Below are 10,698 nucleotides of genomic sequence, written 5' to 3'. Positions count from 1 at the left end.
AGTTGCTCAGTATTGTCCTCAGAAGAATCACTAGTATCATCCACAGTGCTAACATGTGGCACAAAGTCATCTGGCTCAGCAAAGAATTTAGCGAGATCATAAGGAATAGGATGAGGGTAGGAATCCTCATCATCTGATTCTTCCTCCTGAGTATCTAACTCAGCTTGTGACTCATTTTTAGATGAACTTTTAGGTTTGGGGATGAATTGATTTGATCCCAAATGGAAAGGGACCTTCTTAAACCCTAGGCTAGTTGTATCATTGTTGCTTTGAACTTTTGCTTTGATAGGATCAAATTCACCATTGTTATTGCACCCAATAGGGCTAGTTCCCTTGTAACCAAAACGCTACATAAGCCTAATACCAGGTCCATATTTCTTAGGAGTGATTTCTTGAGCTTGTTCTGTTAGGTCCACTGGAACCTCTTCTTTGTAAAGCCATGCAACAATGGCTCTATTTTCACTTTCATCTTCTAAGGGAACTGTAGCCTTAACGAAAGTGCCATTATACTTGGTTAGAGGTGTTAGCACGAACCACTTCTTTGCCTCTGAGGGTCTCCCAAAATGTCGAGGGGACTCTGGGAGAGACGTTAATGATAGCATTGGTTCAATGTGGTACTCTCCCATACTAGTTTCTTTCAATTTGAATGACTGCTCAATTTGTGTCAGCTTATTGTCGTGACAATCGATAGACTCATGGTTAGCAAGGACGAAAGTTTCAGCAGCTTTGAGCATATTGCAGGTGTAGCTAGTAGTGGCAGGAATAGTGACTTCGAAACCATGAAATGGAAATTTGATGCATTGGTGGTATGTGGATGGCACAGCGTGCATCTCATGTATCCATGGCCATCCCAACAGAATGTTGTAGGGTAAGGGAATGTCAAGCACCTGACAAGTGACATCCCTTTCGACAGGACCAACACGGATTGGTAAAATCACAAGACCTAGTGACTTTCGTTCCACTTCATCATATGCTTTAATAGTGATCTTTTGTCGAGGATCAACAGAGTCCTCAAAATAATCCAATTGTCTAAGCAGAGCAACAGAGACAATATTTAGGCCAACGCCATTGTCAATGAGTACTTGATGAACATGTGTTTGGTGGATCATAACCTCAATGTGTAGAGGCTGATTGTGTGGATGATTCAACGAGTTATCATCCTCCTCAGAGAAGGTCATAAGATAAGGTGAGGTCAGGTGACCTACCATGGATTGAAATCGCTCAAGATCAAGATCTTGAGGAACATTTGCCTCAATGAGGGCTTTGTCCAGAATTTTCCTATGAGCAGGCGAGATTTTAAGCAGCTCAAAGATGGAAATCTGATCATTAGTTCATTTCAACTAATCGAGAACACTATAACTGGTTGCAGTCAAGTTCATTGTGTGTTTTGCACCTTTACCAGATGGACCAGCAAGGGCTTTGTCTTTGTGTTGTTCAAGATTTGAAGTAGGAGGTGCAGGGCCTTTGAGCACCAACTTTGCATGAGAGCGAGCAATAGCGTTAGCACAGTGTTGCGAAGATGCATTATCCATCTTATTGGAAGTAGGGCCTCTCAAGACAAATGGTGTCTTGGGTTTGTCGTTATCTTGCTTGCCCTTTATGGTAATAACGTCGCAATATTCAAAATCTACAGGTTCAACCATGTGAATGACATTGTCATCATTGGAATATGTATAGTTGACCTTATTGTAGGGTTCTGGTTTCGAAGTCTCTCCTTTTTCATAAGCTGGGAAAGGCTCTTTGAACGCCTTGTGGTCTGAGTTTTTGTTACGTCCATCTACCACAAGATCACCAGCATCAATCATGTCCTGGACTTTATGACGCAAGTTTATATAGTTGTTGGTTTTGTGTCCCTTGTTTTGGTGATACTCACAAAATGAGGTCTCATTCCACCATGGTGGACGTGGTTGTGGATCATAGGGACGAGGGTTATCCATTGGTGAGATAAGCTTGTGTTGTAGCAATGTTTTGTAAACCACATCCAAAGGTTCTCCCAAAGGCGTATACTCTCGCTTGGGTCGTGTTGTCCATGAGTTTCTCGATTTGTTCCCAGACGTCTTATTGTCAAGGGGAGGCTTCTCAGCATTTTTGGTCACTTTGAGGCAATCTGTGAGATTAAATATCATTTTAGCAGGTTTGAGTGTGACATTGTCAACAACCCCATCATGTACAATTTCTCGGTTCTTGTTGACATGTTTAGTTTTATCCCTATTGGAAGTGGAACCTTGTTTTGTGTCTCTCTAAAGAGTGAGCTCACCTTTCTTGACCATAAATTCTTCAATACGGATAGCCTATGTAATCATGTCTTCAAAGATACGTGGACCTTGTAGTTGGACTCTATACCCAAAATCAGGTAAGAGGTTATTAGTGAAAATGTCAAGCTTCTCCGTTTCTGAGATTTTACAGGAATACTTAGTGTATAGTTGTCTCCACTGTTGGAGGAAAGTGAGAAAAGGCTCACCAAACTTCTGTTTAAGGTTGCATAGATCTCAAATATCTACAAGATGTTGAATGTTATGAGAATATTGCTGAACAAATGAATTGGCAAATTCGTCAAACCTCTTGATACTAGGAGTTAAATGTGAGAACCACTCCAAAGCCTGACCACCTAGGCTTCTAGGGAATAAACGCATGAGGTATGTTTGATTGTGTATAAAATCCATAGATAGAGCACCAAATTCCTACAAGTGATCTTGGGGATCAGTAGTACCAAAGTACTTGTCATATTTGGGTAGTTCTACGCTTCGTGGGAAAGGCGACATGTTTATACTTTTGTCAAATGGAAATGAACAAAGAGCATCCAATGTGTATGTCTTTGTGGGTTTCTCTTTCTCTTGGATCATCTGAGCCAATTGGTCTTGCATAATTTTCAATTATTTTTGGAGTTTGGAAGTCTCAGTTTCTTCTTCAGTTTTGACAATGGTTTCTACATTGAAATGAGAAGGTAACTTTGCTCCATCTTGGGCAAGTTTGAGAAAGTATTTTTCTTTCTCTTCATTGATTAGGATTCCCATGACCTTTTGAAAGTTTTTGTCTCTTCGACATTTTGCTATGTGTTCAAGGAGGATTTCCACCTCTTCCTGTTCCTCATCAGTGTCATAGTCTTTCTCTTTCTCTTTGTCATCCCTAGGTGGTTCTTGATATTGACTATGACTACCATGTTCAGGTTCACAATTAGTCATTATAGGACCGTGTTCAATTTTTGTATGTTGTGTTTCAAAAGGGTCTCTAGACAAAGGATCATACATTTTGTTTGGGAATGCAGGACCTCTACCTATCTCAGTATCCTCTTGGTAAAAAGGATTCCTAATTTGTTGCAAATTTTTGGAAAATGTTTGTTAAACTCGAGATGACCTGGCAGGTGAGGGAGATCGTGAAGATGCCTCACTAGCTGAATTGGATACAGATTGCGTAACAAAAGGTAAGCGACCTCTACCACAGTTACGACCCCTAGCACGATCACGTTTAAGGTTATAGGGATAAAACATGTTGCCACTTCTGGTTGTGACAGTCATAGACAAGGACAAAAAGCTAGAACTTGGACAAGGACTACACTAAGACTGAGTCTCAAAAAGCACAAGATAATAGTAAGAATGTTGTTCACTAAGGCACAAATGGTCTGATTTAAAGGCTAGAACAGCCAGAGATTATGACCAATGCGACACAAAGTATGAAAAGCATTAAGACAAAGACAAAAAAAATTACTTATGAGATGAGGTTAGTCAAGGTGTAAGACACAAGTCTTCAACTAAGCGAAGTGTCACTGTTTCAGAACTGTTTGTAGACAGAGAGTGATAAACGGACGCAGAAAAAGATAGCATGCACGCCGTAGACAGCTAAAACAAACCCAAATTGGTAATGCTGACACAAGATCTTGCACAAAAAACCTTTACAGGCTGCGTGAAGAAGTTTCACAGACCATGCGAAGAAGTTTTTTGGCTCACGTAAAGGTCAGTGACAGTAATTTAATTTTGTGTGAAGAAGTTTACAGGGCCATGCAAAGACTCATAACAGCAGTTTAATTTCGCATGAGAACAAAATGATTGCGCAGGAGGACCAGATGATTTCACATGAGACCAAAATGATTTCATGCGAGAAGGCAGACCAGTTTTACAACAGCAACTTATTTTGACAAATTTTGATCGTTTCAATAATCAGGCAGATAAACAGGCACGTAGAACAGCAAGCAGGTGATTTCAAGCACATCTAAAAACACTGAGCAAGGGCAAAAGAAACCTTGTGCATAAGCAATCAAGTGACTTAGTTTGTGCTAATCCCTAGGAGATCTATTTGAGTATGTTTTCAAAGAGTTTTGCAATCATTGCACACATTCCTAGAAAGTGAAAAGTTGGCCTCGCTAAGGTTTTTAGTAATGTTTTGACTCTTCAACTTTTATGACTCACAGGGGTGACCTCCAATCCCGGTGCACCAAGGTTTCAACACAGTCTGAGAACTTAATCTTCAAGAGCTTCTGGGGAGATCTGACAACCCACAATGAATCACACCCATGGAGATTTCTTTCACAAGGACATTTATATAGCGGTTGTCACTACGATGTCAAAAATGGCTATTACCACTCGAGGTTCCGTCAACACAGTTTGCCCTATAGAGGGATTGTCTGCTATAGTTAACCCTCTCTAAAGGTGACCGACTCACAATAGTGTACCACAAGGGGACTTAGCTTCTAGATTCAAGGTCTGGACACCTTTTCACTTTTAGCCCAATCAAAGCAGACAGATTAATTTGACACGCTAAACTAAGAGTATCTCTTAAAGATCTATGATATCAACTCCTAGTGATCTATCAACCTCTCCGGAGAAAGGATGCCTCAATCAAAAAGTTGAAGATTCATCTATCTACGAGATGCTCAAAGTATCCTCCCCACCTACAAGGAATCTGTCTTAGAGAGGAGTTTCACTAGGAACCCACTCCCTCAAGATCCACGAATAGTGTTCGTGGGGCCTAATTACTATGTGTGTACAGATGTTAATTCACAAAAGCAAATCTATCCAAAAGTAATCAAAGAGCATAAGGTGGTACACTTAACGCTTTAACTAATATGAGGTGAGTCCAAAGATGTGGAATATTTAACCCCTTGCACAAGCCAAAACAAGTCCACAACTCAGAAATTAGTGAGTTCTAGAAAGCACAAAAGGGTTGCCTAGTGGAGCATTTAACGCTTCTTTCCTGTAGACCCCTCTCCTTTAATGTGGTGTTGATCTTGCAACCACAGGGTGAAACGAGGGGCCAGCGGATTAGTGAGTCCAATAACCCAAGATAGCTAATTAGATCTATCACTAGTAACTAAGCCTGCTAGATGAAACTAATAGAGATCACAACCTAGTATCAAATTATGCATGTGTTGTAAAATGAGAACATGGAAGGAAACCACACAAGCTTGACATGAGAGATGTTCATTTTAGGTCCAAATGAAGTGTTATCAGTCAAAAAGAATTACCTGGTAATCCTCGCAACGCGCTTAGTAGATGTTTTATTTATTTTTAGCAAATTTATCACGCTTTTCCAATTATCTCAGAAACCGCTGTTATGCTGTTCCAAAAAATCAAAAAACATAGAAAAACCAGAAACAGTGAGCAATTAGCAAAAAAACCAAAAAACACAAAAACCAATGCAAAAAATAGCATCTATCAACAGAGTCTCGCGTGAAATTCCTGATAGTCCACGTGAAGACGTTTTATGACCTGCGTGAAATTCTATTATGGTTTGCGCGAAGAAACAGGTGCCGTACGAAGTTTCACGTGCTTAAGCACTTTCTTGCACGATACAGAAAGAATCTTTGCACGAAGGTTCTAGATCCTTGCGCAAAAATAAATAGTCACGCACGAAGATTCTCAAATTTGTATGGAACAGTACAGACAGAGAACAAAAAAAATGATTAGAAAAAATGCAGAAAGAGGCCAACAAAATTAATTTTCTCTGCCCCACGGTGGGCGCCAAAAATGTATGCGTGAATATGCGGCCTATGCTAACACACACACTTCAACATGGTCCTTATTTGCGAATTCATCCTGGGATGAACATTGGATTGTTCATCCGAAAATTAGCCGGCAAGGTGACTTGTTGCCTTCTATCTAAAGGGAATTGTTTGTTAGATATCATCAAAATTGAGGTGTTTAAGCAACTAGACCCTCTAAGAACGAAGGATTTAAGAAATGAAATTAATCTATATGATTGTGCAGATTAATCTAGAATGAGAAATGCATTCTAATCTAGGAATAATTGAAACAAAACTAGATTAACCTATGCATATTAAGCTAAATGAAATTAAGCTAAGGATGCAAAATGTATGCAAAAATGTGAGAAAATGTGAGTATGAATTTTAACAGCAATTCAATGCAAATTCTAATTCATCCTCTCCCAAAATGAAGAGATGAGGGTCTCTTAAATAGACTTTCCTGGAATCCATCAATGGTTGAGATCGATTTCAAGCAACGGTCTGGATTAAAGGTGAAGTTCAGTCATAAAGGAAGATTCCCAAATTAAAGGGAGTTAACTGATTTAATTTGAGTAGAATAAGGAGTTAACTGATTTAATTCATTTTTGATCAATAGTGAACCGGAAATTTCCCTTTTTGAAATGAAGAGAGATTTTGGTAAGATATTTAATTTAATAAAATGAGATATACTCTCATAATTACCTTTTCTATTTAATTAAATAATCCTTTAATTAATTAGAGACACTTTTCTTATTTAATTAAATAACTTCATTTAATTAATTAGGAATGGCTTCCCAATTAATTAAATAACTTTGTTTAATTAATTAGAAGTAAGTACTCCATTTAATTAAATAATTTCATTTAATTAATTAAAATAGGCACATTTATTAAATTAAATAAATTTAATTCCATAGTACTTTAGCCTTAAGATATAATTTAATTTAATTAAAGTATAAATACTTAGTAATTAAATTAAATATTAATCAATAGGTTTAATGTGACTATATGAGTAAATACTATAGGAATTAAATAATAAGCATGATGAATGCAGATTAGGGTTTTCTGCATCTGACAATTAAGTCAAGTAGCGAGTAGCCAAATAAGAATTTGCCTAATGGAATAGGACTTTAGGATTGATCAGAAATAGACCAGAATTGGTTGAGATGGCAATGAGCCAATTTTGGGGTATTACACCTGGCAATTCTTTATTTCTAAAATTTTGTTATTTCTTTCTTTCCAGATGCCCCACCAGAGATGGGGAAGAGTAATTTTCCATAGAAAATCAACATCAGGATCCTTAGAAGGACACCTCCAACTTTTAAAATAAAGTTCAACATTATTGTGATGAACCCAAGTTATATTCCAGTAGATGAGAATAGCAGTCCATACTTGTTGACTATAAGAACAATTCAAGAACAAGTGATCTTTGTCTTCAAAACCTTCTTTAGATAAAATACATATGTTTACAACATTAATGCCTCTTTTTAGCAAATTATCCTGGATGAGAATTTTGTTTTGGAGCAAAATCCAATAGAAGATGTTTATTTTAGGTATGAGACACTTTATCCAGGCTTGGGACCATAAAGGTTGAATACCTTTCTCCTTAGAAGTAAAAAAAGAAGATACTTTGAACTGACCACTAGGATCAGCATTCCATATCATCTCATCCTCATGGTTAGGATATAGAAAAAAAGCATTCAAACTTATCTATATATTATAAAAAACTTGGTCAACATCAGTCAAGTCCACCCAAGTGTTGTTATGCCAGTAATGTCCCACTAACGTGCCATACATTTGCTTACATCTATCAACTTGAGTAGTGTCCTCAAAGTCCTCAGTCAGAGGATGATCAATTAACTAAGCATCTTCCCAAAATCTAATCTTTTTCCCATTTCTAATTTTCCAGGAACAACCCTTACCTAAAATGTTCTTTGTTCCTTGAATAGCTCCCCATATAGCAGATGGAGAAAGTACATCAGGAGATGAAAGGAAATCAGCTAAAGAGTTAGCATTAAAAAGGTACTCATGTTTCCATATAGTATTCCATTCCTTATCATCATGATAAGTTCTCCAACCTTTTTTTTCCAAAAGAGCTCTATTCATAATTCTTATAGACCTGATTCCCAATCCACCATCTCTGATAGGCTTACGAATTTGATCCCAAGCAATTAGAGCCATTCTCTTCTTTTCCTCAGTACTAGTCCATAAAAAGTTCCTCTGAATTTTATCAATAGTATCTGCAAATTTCACTGGTATTCTATAAAGACTCAAACCATAAGTAGGGATACTTTGAAGATAGGCTTTAAGAAGAGTAATTTTACTAGCTTGACTCAAAAGATTATTCTTTCAGCCAGCCAACTTCTTATTAAATTTCTTTATGAGATCTTCCCAAAAGGAATTAGGAACTTTCAGACCCAAAGGAAGACCCAAATAAATAGAGGGAAAAGATCCTATTGAGCACCCTAGAATTTTAGCAATTTTGTTTTGTCTAGGGATAAGGGTGTTAATAAAAAAACACAACACTTTTATTCCAGTTAACCAACTGACCTGAGGCAAAAGAGTACAAGTTAAGGGCTTGCTTGAGGCTTCTAGCTTCATTTACTTCAGATTTGCCCATGAAAATGGTGTCATCAACAAACTGACCATGAGAACAAGAGAGAGGTTGAGAAGAGGGTTGCAAACCTTTAATAACCCCTTGTTGAACCAAATCCCCAATATATCTCCCCAAACAATTAGCCATAATAACAAAGAGTATGGGTGATAAGGGGTCTCCCTGTCTCAGACCTCTAGAAGGATTAAAAAATTCAGAAGAACTACCATTGACCAGAATAGCTATAGAAGAAGCTGAGATCAACTGATAATTAGCTCCAACAACCTTATGATCAAATCCAAAGGCTTTTAAAATCTTAGCAAGAAAAGCCCATTCAACTTTGTCATATGCTTTTGCAATGTCAAATTTCATGATAAACCCCTGATTATCACTAGTGATATATGTGTGACATGTTCATTATCACTAGTGATAAATATTTAAAAATGTATTAGGCTATTATTATCTATGAAAACTCACATTGCATGGAGATTTTTATGGAGTACATCTCCTATGGTTTTGAATTCTTCCCATGGAACAAGCTTTGAATTTGGAGGCTAGGCACTATAGGCAATATTGAGTCTAGAATAATGTTATTGGTAAATGAGGTACTTGACATCTAATATTTTACCAAAGGCTTTATATTATCCCATGATGAATCCTCTTGAATTATACTAATAAGAAAAAGAAATTGCCCCATTACGAGTGTTTCAATAAGAAAAAACATAGCCATGACCATAAAATTCTCACAACATATGCTCAAGTTGGTCAAAATAGATAATGGAATTGATGAATACTTTAGCTTGATTATTGATTGGTACTTATTTGTATTTTAAGAGATACATTTTTTCTCTATGATGGTCATTGGGCATGGTTTACATGTAGCTTATCTCTATCATCTTGTTGGGAACTAGTTTGGTCTCTACTTTTATTATATGTCACATTTGTTATCACATCATAAGCATGCTTCATGGCCACTAAGAGCATGTTCCCATGCCACTTCTTAACATATATTTTGATGCCTATTTTTAAGCAGGAAACTTAAAGTTTGAATTAATTAATTTGATAACACTTTTACAAAAATGAAATTAGAAATAAAATATTTTTTAAAAGGAGGGAAATTTTTTTGTGGAGCCACGTGGTATTTATGGCAATAAGCAATGACTGCTTGTTTTTAGCTCCTCCTCTTTTCGTATAGCTTATTTTCAATTGCTAAATAATAGCCGCTCCACTAAAATAGCTAGAGATTCTAAATTATCCTTTAGAAACACTTTTAAATTTCCATGAGAACACTAAACTCTTAAATATAAACACAGATGCACTTAAGTAACCAAATGGGAACACGAGGTAACTCTTATATAGTTATGCTACTAAACTAGTTTATGATCGGATTTGTAAAATCTAAACAAACTATAAAATATTTATTATATTTCATTTCTATGATAAAATAATGAGAAATGGCTCTTACCTATCACATAAATGTTGTGAAGTATGTTTTTCATTAGTCCAATGAAATGGGTATAAATGAGTACAATTGATGTATAATTAACTTGTCACAATTACAATTGAAGATTAGAATAATTAAATTATAAGTTTAGTATGTTGAATATTGATGTATTTGGCTATGTGAAAGATGTTGAATCAATGTATTTGGCTATGTGAAAGAAGAACCAGAAATCTATGTGGAAATTATAAGTAAGTGATCTTTTAAGATCACTCTTCAAGTAGCTAGAAGGAATATACTTTTTAATCTCTCAACCACATGCATTTTTTAATAAATGATAGCCTCATTTTTAGGAAATCAACTTTATAATGACTAATATCATCAATTGAATGGTTAGGAATTATCACACAATATCCTATAATCCTATTAGAAGGTAAACCCTTTCAAATCCAAATTCTTCTTTCAAGTGATTCCTCAAAAACTAATATTAAAAAAAATTATAGATTTTATTGGATATGGAAGGAAACCTACTTTATAAGTCTCTTAGAGTTCATTTATTTGTAAGGGGGAATTACAACTCTTTCCATTCAAATATTAAGTCAACAATGAAAAAAAGAGAAGCTTTGTGGAAAGGGAGATGGCTCTATATAGTGGACAAATTTCTTGTGATCAAAACTATACTTTAATCTTGATCCAAAATATATGATGTCG

Source organism: Cupressus sempervirens, chromosome 10 (assembly GCF_028749045.1).
Source record: "Cupressus sempervirens isolate cs-2001-9-10 chromosome 10, ASM2874904v1, whole genome shotgun sequence".
NCBI classification, from domain to species: domain Eukaryota; kingdom Viridiplantae; phylum Streptophyta; class Pinopsida; order Cupressales; family Cupressaceae; genus Cupressus; species Cupressus sempervirens.
The sequence above is the reverse complement of the archived record's forward strand: the minus strand, read 5'-3'. Positions refer to the sequence as shown.